This window comes from Eptatretus burgeri, chromosome 18, assembly GCF_056783735.1.
Source record: "Eptatretus burgeri isolate ZD-2024b chromosome 18, Ebu_testis_v1, whole genome shotgun sequence".
Classification (NCBI taxonomy): domain Eukaryota; kingdom Metazoa; phylum Chordata; class Myxini; order Myxiniformes; family Myxinidae; genus Eptatretus; species Eptatretus burgeri.
The window spans coordinates 33,890,893-33,915,343 of record NC_140978.1 but is presented as its reverse complement, the minus strand read 5'-3'; the positions used below and the strand labels follow the sequence as shown (position 1 = coordinate 33,915,343).

The following is a 24,451-nucleotide window of genomic DNA, read 5'->3' as shown; positions in this document are numbered from 1 at the left end:
ATATATATATATATATATATATATATATATATATATATATATATATATATATATATATATACAAACAAACGTGACATAATAGTGACCGAAGCTTTTCATGCTGCACCCTTCAGGGTAAAAATCGCAGCAAGTGAAGAAGGAAGTGAAGGCGTGTGCTTTATACACAGGTCTCAATAAGGTCGACGCTGATTGCTTCAACCGTAATGATGTCACGGTTAATCCGAATGTCCATTGGTCGGCTCATTATCTTCACGTCGAGCTCCCATTGGCTAGAGCAGAGTTCATCGATGATTGATGTTTGCAACCACATCCTGGAGGGAGGGTGGAAAGGTTTCCCCTAAGGTCCATTCACCATTTGTTACCGTACTTCCCTTAATCTTTCCATGCTGAAAGAGACACAGAGATCATACAAATTCCTTTTGAAGACATAATATTGGATTGGTGGTAAGGATGAAGGTTGCTTCCAACATATGTAATTGAAACGAACTCCGACCTCGGCTCAATATCCTGAACACATCTGCATTGTACTCGTCTGCGCAGATCGGGTTGGCAACCAGGTGCTGTGCAATGGCAGATGAAGCAGGTACAGTGGCCGGTGGTTGCTGGATATTTCTACCTCCTTGCACTGGTTGTGTTCTCACCCTCACAATATTTATTCGATTCGCCAAGGGGACGTGTTGTTTGATCCGATCAGCCAATCTTAGTGTTGTGTGGCCCATGTACCGAGCTTCACATCGGCACTTTTTCTCATAAATAACATTGCTGGTTTGTGAGGTGGGGAGCACATCCTTGTTGACTGACGTCAGCAAATGGCGAGAGGTAAAGATTACCCGGGGTTGCACAGCCAGAAATGTGTTGGACACAATATGTTTGATTTGTACTTCAAACCTTCATGATGATTGCCCTTTCCAGGGCATCCTGATATCGACTGGACAATTGTCCGGACCAATCTTCCAATCTTTTGTCGTGTTCAGAAACTTGTGCATGTATCTCTTAACTATATGCTCAGGATAACTATTCTCACCGAGTATATTCATGATTTTGTCAATTTCAGCAGCAAGATTACAAGGTGAACAAATCCTCTGTGCTCTGTTAACCAGGATATTGATCGAGCTGATTTTGTTTCTCGTGGAGCTGTTGGAGTCCTCGCGAGTATACTGCCCTGTGAAAGTCGGCTTCTAGTCGACAGATGTTGTGAAACCAAGGTTGGATCTATCAACCAACACGTCCAAAAACGGTAACGTGTTTGACGATTCCAGCTCAGTGGTAAACTTCAGCGCTGGATGGAGAGTTTTGAGCTATGTCTTTAAATTGTCACATGCCGTCCGAGACTCAAACTAAGCAAAAATGTCATCAACATACCGATAGTATATGATGGGGGAATCGACCAGACAATTTCTGCATTTCTTGATAGCCTATAAAGGTATTTGCAAGAGCTGGGCCTAATGGAGAACCCATGGCCACACCATCCGTTTGACCATATATCATGTTCTGAAAACTGAATTCCACCTCCCTTGTTGCTGTGTTTATTCACACAGCTGTGTGTTCACACAGATAGATCCAACCTTGATTTCACAACATCCATCTACCGGAAGCTGACTTTCAGAGGGCTTTATATACTCGCTGGGACTCCTACAGCTCCATGAGAAACAAAATTGCCTTCATCAATATCCTGGTTAACAGAGCGCAGAGGATTTGTTCACCTTGTAATCTTCCTGCTGAAATTGACAAAATCATGAATATACTTGGTGAGAATGGTTATCCTGAGCAAATAGTTAAGAGATACATACATGAAGATATATAGTTAAGAGATACATACATACTGTGACGTCCACGGGACTTGAACAGTCCCGCCAACGTAGAATGAGCCGAAACGATGGAGGCGATTTATTTGTTTATAACCCAAACACGGCGGTTCTAATCGCTCTACCGCAAACGGGACGAGGAAGGTGGCACGAGTCACTTTTCACTGAGTTGATGATGTTTATTTGTTTTTTTATTATTACCAGAAATAACAAGACTCGGCAAGAAGAGGGATCCGGGGCGATTCGACGGGATGGTGTGGGATCGGGCGTGGGGAAAAACACAGACAATTCCAATGAATATACAGTTCTCAATCCCTCTAAGGCGCCAAGCACATGCACACACACACACACACACACACACACACACACACACACACACACACACACACACACACACAAAACGTAGCTATCTCTGGTGGTCAGGCTGGACCGTGGTGTGGACGCAACTGTCCCTGGATCGGCGTTGGACGAGCTGGCCTTGCTCTCGCCAGGGGGGGGCAGGAGAAACCGTGGTGCTGTCGACCTCCTGGTCCTGGCCCAAGTCCGCCCACAGCCGCCAGGGAACCAGCTCCCGCGCCAAGCCGCGAGCAGGAGAGGGAGGCAGGTCTGCCCGCTGCCCGACCCCGTACTCCGAGTCAGCAGAACCCCAGAGCCAACCGAGGCGAGGCACGAGGCTCGGCAAGGCTCCCAGACATGATCAAGAGCACGATCGACTCAGCACAGCAACCAGGACGCTCGCTGCTGCCACAGGTTCCACACCAAAAAAACACGAGCGTTCTGGTTGTAATCTTCTTCTTCTTCCTTTTCGACCCCGAACAGAACCTTTTTATCCTTCGTCCTCGTCACTCCCAATCGAGCCGTTTATTGGCCCACCGCCATCGCCTTCCGCCAATCGTGATCACGGGGCGGAGCCATCCGCTGCACTGTCCTGTGACGTCACGGCCAGTCTCCAGAGAATACCAAAAGGGGTTTACGCAGACACACTTACCCTATCCCGTGTCCCTATCTAATTACGTGACATTTATCATTTCCCCCTTGAAGAAATGAACATTTACTAGACAACTTATCACCACTGAATTACTACTTATCACATCGAGATCCTGGTAAACTCGAACAGCATGGCATACCTAATTAAACATCCTAATTACCCTTTGAATGCATACCCCCCCCCTCAAACGTAACAATACTTTACCCTGAAGAGTGCAGCACGAAAAGCTTCGGTCACTATTATGTCATGTTTGTTTGTATCCATATTAAAGTTTTGTAGTACCAAACATCTGTTTATATACATATATACTAAACGACCCGTGACACCGTTGGGTTCCTGTTGTTACAGCGGTTGTTTAAAAAAATCATTTCAAGAAAAAAAAAAAAGATAGCTCCAGCGATCTATACCGCTGAGGTTGTTGCATTGATCAAATACTCCCGAAGAGTACTTGACTGAACCGGGAATTGATTTTTAAAATATTTTTTTTAGTTGCCCGATTTGAACGAAACTTGATACTGTACACCGCAAGAGAATGGTAAGTAAGGGGGCCCTAAAATATTTGCACTATTGTGTACCGTTTTGGCTGTATTTCGTGAACATACATACATATACATTCAAGATGAGAGTTTTAGTAATATATAGTATATATATATATATATATATATATATATATATATATATATATATATATATATATATATATATTTCGTTCACAATGGTAATATATGTATAATATATCAGGTAATGTTCACATAACCTCTCACCAAATCATATCTTACCAGTTGTGATCCATGAATGAGATTTCCAATGATGATGGCATGGTTTTATCCTGACACAGCTAAAATTATATGCTTTAGCATGTGCCTGGAAATGGGTTGTGGACTGGGTACAAAATGGCCACTGTATGCCGGAGCTGGAATATAGATCTGAGGATGTTCGTAGATCATGACTGAAACGTTGCCTGAGTTTCAGTCTGCCCTTTGGTGGTGCAATTAAGTCAACCAAAAACCATATAATCACCTGACCTACCACCACACAACACAAAATGCAATTTATGAATGGAAAGAATGTTGAAATAAATTTTAATTCATTGTCTCAATGTCGTGCGGTAGGAATGGGCCTTGCCTTTCCTGTGATGTCAAGACTTCATATTGAAAACAGAAGGATAGAATCATGGCCGCAACAGGAAAGTTTGAGGATCATTACAAACTTTGAGTCTTTGGCATTTTATTTACATAAAGGAGCATTTTCAGTTGTTTCTCCCCATCACCTGGTTCCTTGTCATTTCAACAAGAAATCACAAGCACCAAAGAAGTGTAAACAGCCCTTCCATCTGCACAAGATCATTTAGCACCGGCCTACTTGCTCACAACTCTTACGTGAGTCACGACTAAATAATTAAAAGTGAAAATAAATCATTAAAACACAGGTGCCACACTGAATTACGCTCATGGGTCTGTAACAAAGAGAACGCCGTTGGAGTTTCAGTCTTCAATTAACATAAACGAAGAGCTCATTATTATCTAACTGTTCTCTCTTCATCGGCCGACATAACCTTCCATCTTGTACTCTTCATCTTGCAGAAAATACTTCAATTATCTTTTTGTTGGCTGAAATATTCATGCCCCTATCTCCTTCTTCTCCATTATTCGATTCAAATTCATCCTCATTTCCCTGACTTCCATTTCATATGCGCAACTTCAAGACAAGATGCATCTCTGCAGTGATTCTCAATCGCATGCACAAAAGACAAAGAGTGCAGAGACAACACAGTGAGGAAATGGAGACAGGACACAAGAGACTCATTGCTAAAGCCTGGCTTAGAGCGAACGTCCGAGGTGCAGCCTGACAAGATTACGAGTCCCACCGCAGTACGCGTAATGGGCCTCGGACGGGGATTATGCCAGCAAGCCCGCCTTTAATGAGCAATTTTCCTGCCGTTGTCGCATGGCAGTCTCCAGAGAGAAAGCAAGGCATGGACTCGGACACCCCACCCCCAACCGACTCCCCTCACACCCCCACCACCACCACACCCTCCACCACAGCCTCTGCCGACAGAATTAATAGCCCCTCTGTGACTGTTACAGCCGCTGCTCTTGCTACGAGGAATTAATGGAGAATGTGCAATATTGAAAGGACCAATTCAGCATTCGCACACTCGGGCCTAATGCTCCGTGCCATGATGATAGCCTTTCAGATGTCTCTTTAGAAAAGGTTGCATAAATTCTTTGTACAGACATATGCCATTAATATATATGCTTGTACAAGATTAATAGGATGTTTTTCATGCGCTCATAAAGGCTGCTAAAATATGTAAAAAATATCAATCAACGCCGGTTTTCTGTTTGTCAGTGACGGCAAAACGAAGAGATTTCATGCATGTGTCAGCTATAATCCATCATTCGACCGGATATGCAGATTCTGGTTGTGTATGCAACAAATATTGCGAAGGGAAGTTGTTTTTCACATTTATGTTTGAAAATCAACACTGTGCGGTGCTGAGTCCAGATTGAAAGCTAAACAATCCAGGACTCCATCTGCTCCCAGTAAAGGCTTAAGGCTACATTGTTGTAGTTGGGACATCAAATAAGAAAAATTGCCACTTAAGTTCAGGCTCAAGAACCCATCTGAGAGCAATAGGGGCTGTTACCAGCTACCAGCTTTGGGCCATTCACCATCCGAGATGGCTGGTTACAACGCAAGTAGCAGCTACGCTTACTTTACCCTGTATGTTTTTGGTGGAAGAATAATAGTGCCCTGGATGTCTCCAACAATAGTGCATGTGGAATATGCCTTTGTTACATTTCAAGCCAAATGGTTCATCATGCTCCTGCTATGCCCAGACGGGCAACGTGTTCTGCAAGCCAAAAGTGTCGGAACCAAATTATGTCACAGTGAACTATTTCTTTTTTTTTTTGGAAAAATGTTTCTTGAACAATATTCTTTGGGCTGGGGTATCTCTGAGTGGAACCGAGTGGGAAAAGGAAAGAGTGGAGTTTTAAAAAGATCTAAAAGCAGAGTAGGGAGGGATTTAAGGAGGAAAAGGGATGGTTGAGTGGAAGGAATCGGAGTATGCCAAATGCTGGCTCACCTATTGTACCGAGGAAAGGTTTCGGCATTAAGCCGGGATCTTCCGTCATGTGTCGGGGGAAGGGATCATGTTCTGATTTGGATCGAGATCCACGGCAGGGCTGAAAGGCACCCTTTGAAGGGTTGTCCGGATAAATAATTGTTACTGACCGAGGCAAAGTTCTGCAGCTGCCGGACAGGGGCTAACAGAAATGTGTTCAGCTCACTTATTGCGGGTAAACTCTGCAATTTCTAATGGCAACAATCACTTTTAAAGACAAGAGAAGTTTCAAAAAAAAAAAACTCGACGTCCACTTCCTGCACTTCACCATGCATAATCCTTAATTTGAAGGCTCGCACGGAAAGGCTAATTCTCAAAATACCAAAGGCTTCTGGCACGAACATGAAACAGTTCACGTCAAGAATTTCGCTTTATGAAGAAAAACTTGAGGCCAGACCTTCATTTCTCCTTTGTCTCTATTTCAGGCATTGAAATGGTAATGCACTAAATATGGCTATTGCTTCATCGTGCGCCTTTTTTCTAAATCTCTTTACCATCCGTGGATGAAAAAAAAGATGACATGCTCGACAATTTGAATTTTGTGCGGTGTATGGTATTGCGAGCGCTGTTCCCAATCCATGCATCCTTTAAGTTCCATCTGTCGGGTCATAAAGCCTTTGCCTGGATGTAGTCGAAGAACAAGGTGTCCCAAGAGCATTAGACAGTATTTAGGAGAAAGCATGAGAATCTCAATATAAACCACCAAATGCTAACAATAGTTTTATCCAATTGTAAGGAAGTGAAATCTTTCTAAAACTGCCCGATATCTGTGGCAGACATTCGTCGAACGAGAGGGCATGGGTCGGCTGTTAAAGGCCGCATGGCTTGTTGGCACAGGGGCGCCTTGTCTCGAGCTTTCAAGCAACATGACTCACACTAATGGCTGCACCAACAGAAACGCCCACATTGGAATCCATACGTCTTTCCACGCTCATGTTCAGACTCTTTGCTGCGTGCCATCTTTCTTGATTGATGCATTTCGAAGGCACACAGAAGCCGACGCTTGGGCTTGAGCCCACCGATCCAGGCCAGAGCTGGTATGTGTAGGGCATGGTCGCGAGGCCTGAAAGCCTACTAATGTTTTTGTACCTCAACATTAACGATTGTAAATGACAAGTCCACCAAATTCGGCATCGGAAAAGAAGAAAGTTTATGGAGAGATAAGGAAAAGGGAGTGATAAAGTGAGAGGTAGGTGCATTTTGGGGAATAGCGACGTTATCCACCTTGCACCAAAATGACAATCCACGACAGAGGCCGACACCTCAATGACGGACAAAGAATGGAAAGTGACAATAAAAGTGATTGAAGTCCGTCTGATGGAATTAGAAGACAATTATCAGGTAAAATTACCAGTTGTTGATATAATTAAACAATTGAGCTTAGACAACCTTTAAAGCCTTCGAGTCGAAAAAATTAATACATGGGTTAAAAAAAAAAAATCACAGCATCCTTAAGGGATGTGAGAAAGGATACCATTAATGTACCGATACTTATCAGTGCAGCATATGCTGAGAAAATGAAGGAGACGAGCCAAGAAAGTGAAGGTAGAAGAAGGACAAAAAGGAAAATTGCATCAGAGAGGGCATTAGATAATGATGGTAATAAACAGAATCCAGCAAGTGAATGCCATGTAGGTCCCATGGCCAATAGCAGACAGACTAGCATGGAACACGGGCTCGATCCGAACCCTCAAGAATGGCCAATGTGTCTGCACTCCGCTTGAAATAGCCTAATTTGATGCCCATTAGTGAATGGGTGGCCTCCATAGCTCCGTGTTACCTGACCCAAGCAAGTCAGGCGCTGGACAGATTGTCAATAAGATAGGCATTGCTATCGCGATACTGCGGGACACATTCAGTCAACAGGGAGCTTGTCAAAGAGACAGCGCCTGCGCGAAACAAATGCACTGGATGCTTGCCAAAGCTTTCCAGAATTTTGAAATACCAAGCAAGGTTGTTGCATTGCTATTTCAGGATAAAGAAATGGTAAATAAATATGTTTGAAGCATTAAAGTATTGGCTGCGGTCAAGCTCTTTTGAGCGTCCAGGTCAGCGCAATCTTATCAGTCTCTTGTAAAGAGGGCGCGACGAGAAACAGGATATGCGTGTTTGTTTGAAGTCAATTCCATTCTCTCCTGAGAAAACCCTAATCTGTCCTCTTTTTTTTGCGAGCGCAATGTCTGGAAGGAGTTCAGAATGAAAAAAAAACGCTCACTCTGTTGGTTTCTGCGATAAAGAAAAATGGTCATTTACCATTTGTAAATAATGGTGAAAATTGGAGACATGTTCACGAGACGGACTTGCCCAGGCCTCCCCCACTCTTCCTTGCAATTCCGTTTGGGTTTCTTCATTTGCACAAATAAATCAGCATTAGCCTTGTGTGTTTGTTTAACAATGGAAACATAAAACACGAGGTGGTACACCTTCTGCGGTGCGAGTCATCCATACCTAGGCAGGCCTTGGCTACAATTAAAGGAGGCCTAATGCTGCCTGTGCATATACTATGTCACAATTTGCCTCCCCATTGACCTTTACTCACCCTTCATCAGTAAACAGGCAGGGTGGCATACGAGTGTTTGGAAACTTTGCCATTAGTTCTACTCCAGGACGCATTGTTGGCACAAAATAAATGTTTGTTTTAAAAACGGTTGGACCATGCATTTTCTCTAACGATGCTAATGCCGTAAGTTGCACATCAGTCTTTTTGCAATCACTCGAGGAAAATACCTTCTTTTGTCTTCACCACGTAGACAAGTCTACCAAAGTCGACTACCTGTAAACGAAACTATCAAATACAAAGACTGATCGAGAAATTTCAGGATTGTTTGGCATCTCCAATACGGTAAAAAAGAAAAAACTCTTTCTAATAGTGGGGCAACTTAGCTAAATATAGCATAACAATTGTGCATTTTGTGACGAAAGCACCAAATTTGGCACACTAGTAGCCTATCATATTATGAACAGATTTGGATATTGGGCCATCTCAAATTCAGCCGCTGATGGCTGTGGCAGCCATTTTCCACTGCCATCAAAAATTTTGAGATGGCCCAATATCCAAATCTGTTCAGAATATGTTAGACTAGTGGTGTGCCAAATTTGGTGCTTTCCTCACAAAATGCACAATTGTTATGCTAAGTTGCCCCACTATAACCATTGACTAACTCGTTGAATCACTGATTCATTCACTCATTGATTCAATGGTTTAAATGCTTATTACCTTCCAAGTCAAGTAGAAAGCTAAAATTTGGCACAATGCTGCAAAATCGAAGCCAATATCCCAAGAAAAAAAAAATCACAAAATCGTCGAAAAAAAAATAATTGAATACGAAATTATCCGTGAATAAAAGTCACCTGGTGCATACTCAGTCTGCTCACTGCATCTCAGGTGACTCAAGACAATGGATCTTCCACGACAAATGGTTGCGAGGCAACTGGAACAAGCACTTATTCCACCTCTTGTTTTATAACTTTTGCCGTATTTACGTTGAAAATTCCTACATAGCTGTAAACTTTTCAATAAAGAGCTCATTCCAATCACCAGTTCTTGATTTATTGATCTGCTTACAGAATGCCACCACAATTGGGCTGTTAAAACAGTCAAAGGAGATGAACTTTATACATGAGAAAGGCAGCAATTACAAGTGATTATTGTGTCTGTATGTCTCTCATGTGTGATGTGCTTAAGTATGGATATGTTTAAAATATTGCTCATTACTAAGTAATTTAAATAACTGGCAATTTGTTGATCACGAAGTAATTGGAGTAATGATAGCACACTTTGAATTTTTAACCAGAAGGGCACTCGGTAGAGCGCATACCTCTGCCACGTAATGCCTGATCCACGAGAACATATTGGGCCGAATACATTTTTGAAATATCATGCTATATATCGTTTTTGAGCCCCGTCTCTCAATGGTGAAGAATCACTTTATAAACTAAATAATTTTCGGATCCAGATCCGAATTCGGATCTTCACCAAAAACGATTCAATTTGTCGTGTTCACACACCCAACCTGTCCACCAAAACTTTATGAGATATCGTGTTATATATTAGTTTAGCCAAATCTCTCAATTGTAAAGAACCACTGAAAAAATTATCGGATCCGGATCTTCACCAAAATCGAATCAATTCTTCCTCGTCACACACCCGTGTCCATCAAGTTTCATCCGAATCTGTCCACAACTTTTTGAGATATTGTGTTATACATCATTTTTAACCCGATCTGTCAATGGTGAAGAATCACTGAAAAAAATTCGTCGTCAGATCCGGATCCAGATCTTCACCAAAATCTAATCAGTTTGTCCAAGGAACACACCCAATCTACCCACCAAATTTCATCCGGATCCGTCTACAATTTTATGAGATATCCTGTACACAGACAGACAGACAGACAGACAAACAAGATGACGTCATGCAGAGCACGTTACTTGCAAAAGCCATGAAACAAATTTGACCTCAAAAATAATTGGTGGTTGAATTCAATGAACAAATCTGCAACTCTTCAAATTTCAAGTGAATCGGATGAAAATTGACAATTTGAGAAACACTGCCTCTGTTGACCTCTTTGGCCTATGTTGACCTCAAAAATAATTGGCTAGCTGAATTCAGTGACCTGATATGCAAATCCTCTTCATGTTTTAAGTCAATGAGATGAAAATTGAAGATTTTAGAAACACCATCTTAGTTTTTGACCTTTGGCTAAACATTGACCTTTTGATCTCAAAAATAATAGGCTTCTTCCTTTTGAAAAACTCTCCCATGTGGACGTTTGGTGAAGTTTAGTGAAGATCGGTTTAAAATCGTGACCTGTAGGTGACAGACAGACAGACAGACAGACAGAAAGAAAAACAAAATGGACAGACAAATATACTCGAAAAATCTTCGATTTTGCAAGTAACAAACAGATAGAAAGGGGTGAAAACAAAACCTACATCCACCTTCGGTGGCGGAGTTAATTATATTGAACTTCAGGTCACATGACTTGCCATTGTTTGATTAAGTTAATTCTGGATATGTTACATTTTAGTTTATCTTTTGGCTTGTATATCATTGCAACCTCGTGCTCTTGAATATAAAGCTGCTTCATAAACCATGTCATCAAAGATATAAAATTTATATTTATTATGTGTGCACGTATTATGTCTTCCTCACCATTGGGTATAACCATCGCGAGCATTTGGTGGTTTATCTTGAGATTTCCATGCGTTTTCCAAAACTGTCTAATGCTCTTCGGACATGTTGTACTTAAGAGGACATACAGACAAAGGATTGATGACAACAGAGTGGTCACACACACACACACACACACACACACACACACACACACACACACACACACACACACACACCAAAAAGATATCTCACTCACCTTGCAAAAAACTTCCAAAAACAGATGCGAATTGAAGATGTCACGCAACAAACTGAAACAGCGACAAATACAGCCCCAACTAGAAGGGCACTTGGTAGAGCAAATACTTAAGCCACGTAATGCTTGATCCAAGAGAACGTATCGGGTCCAATACATTTTTGAAATATCACACGATTATATCGTCTTTGGCCCAATCTCTCAAAGGTGAAGAATCACTTTAAAATTAAATAATCATCGTATCCAGATCCAGATTCGGATCTTAACCAAAATCGAATCAATTTGTCATGGTCCCACTCCCAAATTGTCCAGAAAGTTTCATCCGAATCCGTCTACAACTTTTTTGAGATATCATGCTATATATCATTTTTGGCCCGATCTCTTAATGGTGAAGAATCACTTGAAAAATTCGAGTAGTCGGATCCGGATCCGGATCTTCACCAAACTTCGTCCGTGTCCCACACTGAACCTGTCCACAAAATTTCATCCAGATCCGTCCACAGCTTTTTGAGATATCCTGTACAGACAGACAGACAGACAGACAGACAGACAGACAGACAGACAAACAAGAAGACGCCATGCAGAGCACGATACTTGCGAAATCCATAAAACAAATTTGACGTCAAAAATAATTGGTGGTTGAATTGAGTGACCTGAAATATATATCCTCTTCACATTTCAAGTCAATCAGATGAAAATTGAGGATTTTAGAAATACCACCGTAGTTGTTTACCTTGGGACTATGTTGACCTTTTGGTCGATGTTGAACACAAAAATAATTGGCTGGTTGAATTGAATGACCAAATATGCAACTCCTCTTCAAATTTCAAGTTTTGTGAAGATCGGTTGAAGATTGTGACCTGAAGGCGACAGACAGACAGACAGACGGCCAGAATAACAAAAACGACGAACGAACATACTTGAAAAAAAAAATCGATTTTGCAAGTAACAAAGAGACAGAGAGGGGTGAAAACATAATCTCCTTCACTTTTAGTGGCAGAGGTAACAATTCCAAAAAGGACAAAATAAAAATACAAGGTGAAATACCAACAGATATATTGTGACAACTGGGAGAAAGACAAAAGAGCAGGAAAATATAAAAGCAAGGACAAATGTGTCCAAGAGCAGCGTCCTCAAGGTTTTGTCGGATAAAATAACTAAATAAATAAATAAATAAATAAATAAACAAACAACAAACAACAACAACAACAACAACAACTTCCGATATTTTGTCACGTGCCTTGATTAAGCCAATAGCGAGACCCGTCATAAACGTATTTACGACATATAGTGTATTTAAGAAATAAATAATGTACTTACGAAATTACAATACGATAAATGGAATAATCTTTAAATAGTAACGTGAACTTTTCGAAACTTTAAAGCAAATGTCCGAATATATTTAAAAGTTCATGATAGACGCTCTCAAAAGGCACCATCAATGCGAGGATGTGTACATGTGCTTAATATTTAAGGAGATCCGGATCTTGTATATACAACAGCCGAGTCCTTGAGGTTAAGGTTTAGAAGAAGAAGAAGAAGAAGAAGAAGAAGAAGAAGAAGAAGAAGAAGAAGAAGAAGAACACTTGAATGGCTAAAAAGAAGTAAACTCAATTGGGACAGAGAACGAATCCTTACTATAATTCACGGACCGATGTTTGTCGCGTTACTCCTCCTCTGATTAGATCCAGACTTGCTACGTCGGATCAGCATGACCCCAATTAATGTCTCGGTGTGTTTTTATCTTTGCTGTGGGTCTTGGAGAGAGGCATGGGGATAAACACAAGTTCTACATGTAAATGTGTATCGTGTAGCGCTGCCTCCAGGTGGTGGAGGTTATTACAAGTCTCCACCATCCACAGCACAGTATTCCTGTTCCCACATTTTCCAGTGCAATGAGGTGTTTTGAATTATAAGCGGTAGGTATGTTTTTGCTTCATGCACATAACCAGGTTATTTTGTTTTTGCCTATACAGAGCTGTCAGTTGCCTATACACCACCCAAATAAAGGTATGCATTGGAAGAATGTGTTGCATGCTTGAACCAAGATCGCCCGCCAGGTGGGTACTCTGCTCGTCATTATAAATACCCAAGACCAAGGACACCACAGAAATGTTTTTTTTTTTAGATAGCGGGACAGTCAATTGGACAGGTGTAGATTTTGCAAATAAAAACAGAAAGCACGAGTCACCTCCCATTGGGATGTAAAAAAAACAACTCATGTCAGAACAGCTGTACACACAAAGGCACAACAAGGTATGTCGAGTAATCCACCGACACATCTGCAGAAATTTCAATATCCCAGTTCCACAAAACTCGTGGAAACATGAACAGAAACGATCATCGAAAACAAGGACATATTGCTCACGTACGACCTGATGATCCCATCCGGTACGAACAGAGAAAACAGAGAAAACAAAGCACCGCAACTGGACACAGTACTCAGGATACAAAAAGGAAAAGAAGGCATTGCTCATTGAGGTTTCATTACCCAACGATTTTGGTCTAAATAACGTGGAAATCAAGAAAATGACCAAATATCAAGACCTCAAGAATGAAGCGAAAATATCCTGTAAGTTGAAGATCACTGGAATTGTAGCAGTAATAAATGGAGCAATGGGAATGATAAAGAAGAACCTCACAAAGATTCTACAAACCATCCCTGGGAACATTACCACAAACAAACTACAGTCGGAGGTTGTCCGGGGCTTGGTGACGATCCTGAAAAGAGCCTCGAGACAAAACTCTGAGAACAACCCAACTTCACAACTTGACCCATGAATCATGATCCTTCAATGAAACGAGGGGCGTATACGTCAAGTCCTGGGAAGGGCTCCGCTCCACCTTCTGAAACCCAAATATGGAAATAACCAACGACACACAACCAATTAGGTTCTCGACTGAAATTATGATTTGCAACACCCGGCTGTGTATTTACATTCTAGAAAAGCCCACGACCTCCAAAATATTCTTGCATCATGCCGTGATAACTCTAAGTATCACGTGATGGCATGATACCTTGCCATTTTGGCACGAACACCATGACATAGTCACCACGTCTTATTAACGAATTTGTGCTGAATGTCCATGGATTGACTCTCCCACGTACATTTGAGAGATCATTTATAAGAATTCATTGAAGTCTCGTTTATCTAAGAAAGTTTGCATTCCTGAGGAAATCAGCCAAATCAAGTGCAATTAACGAGCCGCAGCAATTATGGCTGCATTGTGCAAGGAAAGATCAGCAAATGGCAAATTAAAAAGTTTTCATCCACCACCACCGACCCTACCAGCCCCCCCCTGGTCTCATGAGAATTATTTAAAAATAAAATCATGTTTTGTGAACGTTTCACTGTAAGCACAATACTTTTTATCGAAATTGAAAAAAAACTTGCGGATATACTACTCGACAAGAAAACCTTCATAAAACCCCAACCCAAAACTACACATGAGATAATTTAAGAAAACTTCCAAATTCATGGCATGAATAAGGAATTTTCGGGTTGTTTATACATTTTCTTGAATTCAATTTCTTGAAAAAATTTAAACCATCCATGCGAGATAAATAATGCCCTGTTCGGTGAAACTTTTAAATTTTTGTCATCTATTTATTACGTCGGCTTGCAGGATGGTCTTTTAGGGAAGCACACTCACCTCCGAGCTATCTAGCCTGGGTTTGAATGTCGACCGGGCTATAAAACTGTCATCCTCGTGTTGATATAATCACATGCAAGGTGAACACACCAATGTGTACGTCGTTCCTCAGAAGAACATCGAGCCGATGGACCGGTCTACCAGCCATTGGTGGGCGTTAAAAAGACCATGGTGTATTTTGCAAGGGGGTAGGAGAGTTATCACGGGCACTGTGAACAAATTACCAATTCCTTTCTCAGTAGAACATCAGGCCTGGCCAGTTGGTTCATCAAGAACTTGAGTCAAAAATGATCCCTGGCCAACCACAAAAGTAAGAATAATTAGAGCCCTTGAAGTAGTTGTTGTTGTAGTAGGAGTAGTAGTAGTAGTTTTGACCCCCCCCCAATCCCCATCCCCATGTGTCTTGTACATACCTCACTGTCATCACTTTACTCCAATTTCCTTCAAACCACCTGTCCCCACACTCCTTAAACTTCATTTCTCTCTCCCTTCATCCTTCCTATTTTATTTTTGTTTTTAACTGTTTTTGGAAAACTTTTCTTCCACCACACATTCATGTGGGTGGCCACACGATCCGCTGCTATCTCCTATCTCGTTTCTGCCCACCCCATCCCATTCCCCGACAATGATTTATCCCTGCATAGGCAGTCCTGGTCACGGGCAGTCCACTTACAGCCCATGGTCTTGATACCTTTCTCAATCTAGGCTCACCTCCTCCTTTTCTCTTACCATTGGAATCACCTTTCTGAGTCTGTTCAACAGTGTTCTTCCGTGAAGTCCTTCATGATGGCCAACTTCATCTGTTCTCATGCTCCTCCACACACCTGGGATGTGTGCAAATGACTATTGAAAACAGTTAACAACCCCGATAAAACTTCCTTGGACAAAACATCTTCCGAGTTTCTAACGTTAAACTAACAAACAAACAAAACCACATCATCCTTAGGGAAAGATTGCAAACCCCAACAACAGCAGCACAAACTCAGGGGTTCATAGAACACATTACCCCCAGACTGTTTTGAAAGACAAAAAACATGAGTGTGGTCCACGAGCAGCAAATTTGATTGGTCGTGATGATGTAAAATTCCGTAATAATATTTTGTCCAAGTACTACCTCCTAAGCGGAAGGATTTTGAAAGTGCTTAAAAGGCGATTTGTGTGTTCCAGTGTTCAAGTATATAATTGAAATAAAATAAAGATTTTAGAATTCGTGGAAATTGATTTTTATCTCGCCTGTTCGAAGAACAGAGAGCTATCGCGATACCCCCGGCGTGAGCATCAACGTGAGTGTGAAAATGTTAAAGTTTTTGGTGCAAGTTATTTCCTATCTAATGTTTTTATCTACCACACTTTTTTTACTGATTACAATATACAAATACATATATTGCTTTAAAATTATTTGGATCAGACTTCACTGCAATGCAATAAAAAATATCATTAGACTAGTCTTTTAAAAACGATAAATGTATAACCAGGCGAGCATTGGGTCTCTTTGACACCAACTGTTTATTTTTTACCTTTATTGCTGTTGATGCAGTGTCACTGTCACTGCATCAACACCACCTGATCTAACACGTTAAATTCGTAATTAGTTCTTCGTACCCGTTGTTTGTGTCCTTTATGACGTCACTTAAACAGTAAGTTTCCAATTCGGAATGATCGATTTTGAATTTTGTTTGACTGCCACAGAGAGACGAAGTAAAAAAAAAATATCTCACTCCTCTCTGCGCACACTCCATCGGGACGAGCCAAGGTGTACTCCAAAACTACAGGTTTGTTTTCCCATTCAAGTTTTGATTCGAGTTCAAAATACAATCTTCAATTGAAATTCAGTTGTTCCCTCGATCATAAATTGATGTCTGTAGACAGAAGGAGAGACACGCGGGACAGACAGACAGAAGTGAACCAATTGCTTAACCCCGCTTTTTGCTTTCGCGTGCACGGGGTAACAAAGAAGAATGGATTTACAGTGCAAAGTAAATTACTACTTTATGCAACAAGCATGCTTTACTTGTAAAAGGAGGGGAAAAAAGGGAAAGTGAGCTCATGCACATTAATGATTGTTAGAAGTATGCGCACCTAAAATAAACTACCAATTAAGGTCATATATTTGCATTCTAGATCACTGTATAGAAAATAAATTTGTTGGTCAGGCTGGTCCCACCCAATGGCCATATGTCTGGCCCATGGGGCCTGGTAACCTGACAGGGCATAAGCACCACATCTGGAAAACATCAAATTTCTCGACTTCACTCGGTGAGAATGGCCCGACGTCTGCTGCATGTAGAAGAGAAAATAGGAGTTCTAAAGCAAGCTGCAAGCTGAACCTGCAGCCGGAACTCCATTGAGGACATCGTTTCATTTTATAGTTTAGATCCCAGTGGCAGACAGTTTGCATAAAAGAATCACTGAGCCATTAAGAAAAGTTTTTAAGGACGTCGCTTGATGGAACTTCAACAGAGCCGTTCACCAGATCGGGTTTGAAAGGTGATGAAAATAGAGCAACCTGTCTGTTTACCATGTTGAAACCTACAGGAGGTCCACGAAGCAAAAGAGGACTATGTGTCAGTCGCACTCTCACCTGAAGCTGATAATTACACAAAGTGACAATGTCGCTCAGATCACAGGAAAATTGGGAATCGTAGAGAGGAAGCAGAATGTAAGAGGAAAAGGCTGACTTCGAGAATGTTAAAGATTCAAGACTAAACTGAAAATCTGAGAAAGACTGGGTGGTAGTTAATGGTTCCTGTTGATAATGATAGTAATAATAATAATAATAATAATAATAATAATAATAATAACAACAGTCACCATTGCAGGAAACTTTAAGGAATTCAAGGAAGAGTTCATAACAGCGATAGTCACTATGGTGGCTTGAAAATCCTGCTTTGACATGAAGACCATGTCAGTTTGCAGAAGACAGTCCTCGATCACATACTGCATGCATTTGGAGCTGCCCTGATCCAGCCTGCTCTTCACGCACAATTCCCATATGTAGGTAATCAGTATTCGCAGCTAATGTTTCAGCAATATAGAAATATGGTTTTGCGCCGGGCACGGACCGGGGATTAAAGACGCATTTGTTTAGAATCTCATGAGGTGCAGTAGAAATGTGCAGGAGTTTTCATTGCCTGTGCCACAAACGATTGCACATTATTGGAGTCAGCCACATTGTGTGTGCAATGAAAATGGGTTTAAGAACAACAATTTGGAAGCCGGGGGATAAAATACTGAACTCTGACATGAACCGGAGAGTTTCCTGAAACTTCAAGTTGAAAGACAGGGTTCGGGCACTGGGAATAAAGACTCAAGTTAAATCTTCATGCGGGAAGTGAAATACTGTACATTGATTGGTTGAAGAGTGTTGCAAGATCAACTGCATCCAGGATGCAATATTCTGTTGTCATGTATGAAAAGTGTAAACACAAAATATTACAATGCAAGAACCTCAAGTGGTGAGCAAGGACTTCACCTGATAAAGCATCTTCCTCACAAAGGCAAGGTGCAGTCCCAAAAGATGGCTGCTTGTTTTATTTTTGATTGGGCAACGTCGACCATTTTATTGTGAGACAGCACATGTTGTATTCTCATAGCTTGTATTCCCGGGACTCTGACGCAGATGAGCTCGCAGGACCCTGGCACGAGGACGCCCATAACATCCCGGTGCGAGAGCGCCCACGGGACCACGACACGAGGGCGCCCACGCGGCCCCCAGCACAATGGCACCCACACGACCCCGGGGCAACGGCACTTGCATGAGTCCATAAGGATGGATTCCACAACACTCCAACATGTTGGTGATTGCTGTATTTTGCTCACATTCAAGACAACTCTCAATTTTCCTGAATTCCATATCTGCTGTTCGCTAAGAAAAGGTGACAAAGATGGTACTGTATCAGCCACTGGGTGTTGTTATTACAGTCGCTAAAAAGATTGCTGTTCCACAAGCACAGCACTCAAAAGTAACCAGCCGTACTGCAAATTCCTTCAGCGCTCATGCGTTTCAAAATAAAGCTTCCCTTCAATAGATTGAGCATTTGTAATAATTTCGTTCAAATAAAAAAACCCCTTGATGGTCCCAACAACACTGGGTTGGCTTCTTTTCTCAACTGCCAGGGTCATTGATGTAACAATGACAGGCCTCCACCTCCTGCGTCTATTTCAATTGCATACAGGCAACCGTCTTGGGTGTGTTGAGAAACTTCCTCCAATCATGAGTAAGGAACGTTATGTCCATCCTGCAAAATTTTGCCACTCTATTGAAAGGAGAACAATCAGAATATATATCCCACCACAGCAGTGCAAACGAGCCACTTGAATGAATAATGATAATGGCATTACAAGGTATCAAGCTTATTCATTACAAACATTCAAACACTACTCGTGCAAAAACTATGTTCTGATAATGTTTCCGCGTTCACAGGTGAATATGTTGAAGCGGAAATCATCTTGCAAGGGGATGCATGCAACGTTGCATGTGACAATATCACAATGCGATGATTCTACGCCAGATACAAAAAAAGCAGAATTATTTCGCAAACTGCTCCCCATCTAACGAGACTAGATTGCTCCAGTTCCTTTGCTCTGACCCCCCAAGGCCACTGGCTGGGGTAGGGGAGGAGGGAGAGTAGGGGATGGCATGGAAAGGGATTGTATGGGCCGGAGAACAGAGAGGCAAAGCGCGATTTATGTGCTTTTCACTGGCATTCAGCCCCCGGTTGCAGTCTTGTAGGCTCGACAAAGCTCAGCGCGATCCTCTCTTACTGCACCCAGGTGGTTATCATGGCACATATGGAGTGCGGACTAGCCAAACACATTGAACTCGGCGAACATAATTATTAAGGCAGCTTTGCAGACAATTCCTACTCATACAGGATCCTATTCTTCGTTGGATCGTGTTTTTATCCAGGTAATCTCAGTTCAGGGGAAGAGATAGGTGATTGAGTGTAAAAAGGTGAAGCACTGACAGCGGGGCAGTGTGGCAAGAGGTGGATGCAACAAACAAGGAGAGGCATGAAAACAGGAAGAAAGATGAGAGGAAAGAAGGAACTACAGTAACCTGAAAGTAAGAGGGTTCGGTTCGACGTGGTTAATGGGGAATGGAGGAAGTCTCTCAACACACCTGAGACAGTTAGTTGCATATATACAATTGAAATGGATGCAGGAGGTTGAGGCCTTTGTCATTGTTACATCAATGACCTTTGCAGTTGAGGAAAGTAGTCAACCCAGTGTTGTTGGGACCATCAATGTGTCTGTAGTTCAACTAAGATAGTGGTACTAAATAAATAATTCACACACGTCATACAAGGAAACTCGTAGATACAAAGAGATTCCCTTTGGTTTAACAAGCCTAAGCTGAATCTGCATCCATGGCAGTCTATCTTTTCACTTACACGTAAACTAAACACCAGATCCTACTTAAAATAAGCTTTTACTTTCTATAGGAACATTTGCAATCTACAACTGCGGTCAAAAGGTCCCATCCCACCCTCCCAACTACAACCATGAAGCAATGGTCCTGTGCCAGCAAAATTTGGGCCAGAGGCTCGTCCTAAATTTATATGCGGGTTTGCAGCCAATGTTACACTCCCCGCCCCACCTCCACCACCAGAATTTCCTGATGCCATTGTAAGAGAAGGCATATTCTTGACCGTGAAACATTTTGAAAATGTGGGGAAAACTTGAGCATGGTATACTGTATGTGGTTACCGTATGAGCCCAAAGGAATAGTAATGTGTGAAAGGAACAGTGGGATCTACATTCACAAAAAAACATCCGGCTGGAAATAATCAACAAATGTTTTGTTTCGATCCAGAATCCCACAGAAATCGAACTGGAAGGAGCTGTTGTTTAACTGCCATGCTTATTAGATCCACCACCGGAGGTCTCGGACATGCCAATCAAGGGAGCTGTAGATTTGGATCACAATTTTTCAGTGTTATTCTCCAAACCAGAGTAAACATCCAGTGAATAAGCACAACGGGGCCGATTCCGATGTGATAATGAATTTTCTTAATGCAAGAGGAAATTTGAGGGAATGTTCTTGGAACGGGATTCCAAAATTTCGATGAATGAGATTCTCGAAATCGTCCAGAAAATGCAAAAGTTTTATCTTTCAAGATATATGGAATACAAGTTGGATCACCTGATAAAGATCGTTCAAATCCAACTTAGATCTGACCTCGTGTGAAGCAGGGAAGGTTTGACGTCAAGACCGGTCGAATGCGCATAGACTGCAGTATAAGCCCTACCCGTCTCCGGGCCAGCGAAGTAAGATTGCACTGCTCAAGCCAATGTGAGATGAGAAGGCGAGCAGAGGTTACACGTAAGGTTGCTGAAGGTGCTGTTATTTCATGTTTTAACATCCATTTGATGACGACTTTAAAGGATTTATTGTGATGTTGACCTTCCATGTGTGAAGATAATGTTGTGCAGCAAATTTTAGGGAAATTGGCTCAGGGGTAAGGAAAAGTATCAGGAACAAACAAATAAACTGACTCGCTCGTTTGTATGAATTAATTTCATAAGCAGCCTTTGGCTGCTGGGTCCATCATCACTGGGATGGCGGCTGTGCCGCCCCCTATAGATTAGAGCAGGAATTTTGAACTTAGCTAGAGTACCGGTGATAGCTCGCCTACTCTTCACAAAGGATGCCATGGGTACTTTCATGTTAACGAACTAATGCTGCAAAATCAGATGCCCAGTTGAACACCTAGCCAAAGGATGGCACACACATGAATGCCTCAGTCTACCTGTGAGACACCAATATGAGAGTAGAAAGCTGGGCTAAGATTTGAACTCAGGCTCCACATCTTCAAACTCAGGCGACACACTTAAAAGTGCTTACCTTTAAGGTAATGCTCGCAACGCTTTAAAGGTAATGCTTTAAGGTAACGCTCGCACGTAGGCCTTCTTGGTTGCTTTATGCAGCTTCTTTGGCTAGAAGAGCATGGGAGGTGTTAATATATATATATATATATATATATATATATATATATATATATATATATATATATATATATATATATATAAATATTATAGGCAGCTCAGGAGACGTATTTGTATGGAGAATAAAAGCACACTGAGCTGAAAAGAATAACAAAATTATTTGTTAAAATCCTGCCGTTTCAGAAGAACACCATCTTCTGTCCTCAGAGGTAAAAAATTAAAACACCATATATGCAGCTGCAGAGACATTAGCTGTACTTATGTCTGATGGGAATGGCTACGTGCCATGATTGGGCTGCGAGGGGGACCAATGAATATTAGGTCTGGGACAGATTTAATGAAAAGAGTGGGATTGGAGGGTGGATTTGATTCCGGTTGGGATGTTCGGGTCACTGGTTCACTGAAGCATGCGGAGACGAGCTTTCGCTGGTGGTGGCACATTGTCACAACCGATATCGCACCTTCCCGTGCTCGAAACATGGCTTTCAGGCCCACCGTCGACTAACTGTCATGTCGAACTGCATGCTGCCTATTGAGGATTACGCAATCGTCCACAGCCCTCACTCGCAGGTATGAAGATCAAGTCTGTTACACAAGCCCGGAGCAGACATTGAAAACGTGACACCAAACCGGTGACCCAAACATCCGAACCGGAAGCAAATTCACTCTCCAATCCCACTCTTTTCATTAAATCAATCCCAAATCTCATGCTGATTGGGATTCTATTGGTGTAGACCTATAGAAAGTCTACACCCCCTTTCAAATTTTCATCTTTTGTTGCCTTATAGCATGTAATTAAATTACATTAAATCAGACTTTTCCTGCCTTTATTTACACATCGTTACCCACAACTTAAAGTGAAAAACAAATTCCACAAATTTCAGAAAATTAACTAAAAATACAAAACTAGAATATCTCAGTGGGATAAGTGTCCCCTCATTTCAGAATTTCATATTTCCGGTTCCGGTTTTGAGCGGCAAGAGGTCTCCTTCGGGGCTCCCTGCTGACATTCTCAAAGTTAAGTTCCGGTTGTTATTTGTCCCGTTTTAACTGTTTAATTTTCTCACCTACATGTTAATGTGTGTTCCTAGTTCGGTTTTGTTTCAAAAATCGTGCTATTTTGTGAGTATTTATGTCGACGTTCTCACCTGGTGTTTGAGGCCTAGTCCTAGGCTTGAGGCCTACCGGTTCCACTTGGTGTTCGATCGTTTTTTTTTTGTTTGTTTGTTTGTTTTTTCTCCCCATTACCTTCATTTTCTATCCTCCCCATTACCTTCAATTTTCATCCTCCCCACTTTCCAAACATCCCCCATTCTCCCAACTAATCTTTTTCTTATCTCAAAAAAAAAAAAAAAAAAAAACCCAACAACAACAACAACCTTCTCCCGATTCTGCTACTTCTTCTTCCTCTTAACTTCCTCCTCGTCTTCCTCGATTTCTTTTTTTTTTTTTTTACACTTCCATGACCTAATCTGTTGAACTCTCATACATTAATATTAACAACAAAAACGATCTTATAATGCTTCATCTTCCTCTCTCACACATGTGGTACTCTTTACTGTTTCACAATGCACTACTCTTCTGCTATTTTAACAGACTGCTCTCATTTCGACCTCTCCTTCATTCCTTGCCTAAAAAATCCAACTATTACAGCGCTTCTTCTCTCCATGCTCTGAATTCGCCTTCATTGCATCCATCAAGAATTGTGTTAAATCGCATCTCTGACCTAAAACTTTTAAAAACCACAGTTTGCCATGGATGCTCGCTTTCCATCAACCATTCTTTTTTCCAACTTCAGTGCCAACTCACCCCCCTCACTCTCACTCTCACTCTCAAAGCAACCATCCCACTCTTCTCCCTCTAAGCCTCCCTCTCACCTCTCTCAAAAAATTCCCCCCTCACCTTTCTCCCACCTTTCATCCCCCTCACTCTTCCTTCTCTAAGTTGCCCCCCTCTCATACACCTACCTGCCTCCCTCCACTGCCCTCTCACCTCCATCTCTTCACTCCACCTCCTCAAATCCTCAACTGCCATCTTCCTTGTCTCTTGTCCCCCCTCTCTCACAGCACCACAGAGCCTTTTCTCCTCCTCATTCGGCCCCTCCCCTCGCTATTCTGCAATACCCCACACTCCTTCAGCAACCCTCCTTACCTCCCCCCCCTCGTCCCTCGTCCGACCCTCCCCCGCCCCCTCCACCTCCTGCACCAAAAGCCTCCTCCCCTACCTCTTCATTAAAAGTGTGGACCTCAAATATCCGGGGCCTTCGCTCAAACCTTTCAGATCTTTCCATGCAGGTTGCCACTGACAAACCAGACATTATCTGCCTAACAGAAACTTTCCTCCCCCAAGATGTGTCTGACTCCGAAGTATCTCTCCCTGGTTACTCCCTCTTACGGTATGACAGACCTGAGCCTCGTCCTGGTGGAGGTGTTGCTCTCTTCATCAAAGACTCTATTCCTCACTCTCCCTGCACTGCTCTCACTCCCCCACACCCCCAGGAATACCTCTGGCTTCGGCTTCCCCTCCACTCCCACCTCATGTTTATATGTGTACTGTACCG

The 24,451-nt window shown here is 42.0% G+C and overlaps 1 protein-coding gene and 1 long non-coding RNA gene across 4 annotated transcripts in view; one reads left to right on the top strand and one right to left on the bottom strand.

Annotated features, from left to right (window-relative positions):
• Positions 1 to 18,694, top strand: part of LOC147008858 (uncharacterized) — a 46,045-nt gene extending 27,351 nt beyond the window's left edge. Inside the window, exons 2-3 of the long non-coding RNA XR_015053378.1 lie at positions 16,633 to 16,715; positions 18,563 to 18,694. This is a non-coding gene — a long non-coding RNA (uncharacterized LOC147008858). The remainder of the gene's footprint in view (positions 1 to 16,632; positions 16,716 to 18,562) is intronic.
• The window catches only part of LOC147008854 (ERC protein 2-like), a 498,963-nt gene that overhangs the window by 113,152 nt on the left and 361,360 nt on the right, over positions 1 to 24,451 (bottom strand). Inside the window, exon 21 of one of the 3 annotated variants that reach the window (XM_085864635.1) lies at positions 18,693 to 18,808. The exons of the other annotated variants lie outside the window; for them this stretch is intronic. The gene's annotated coding sequence lies outside the window, so the exon portion shown is untranslated. Of the gene's footprint in view, positions 1 to 18,692; positions 18,809 to 24,451 lie in introns of those variants that run through there. 3 annotated transcript variants of the gene reach the window in all.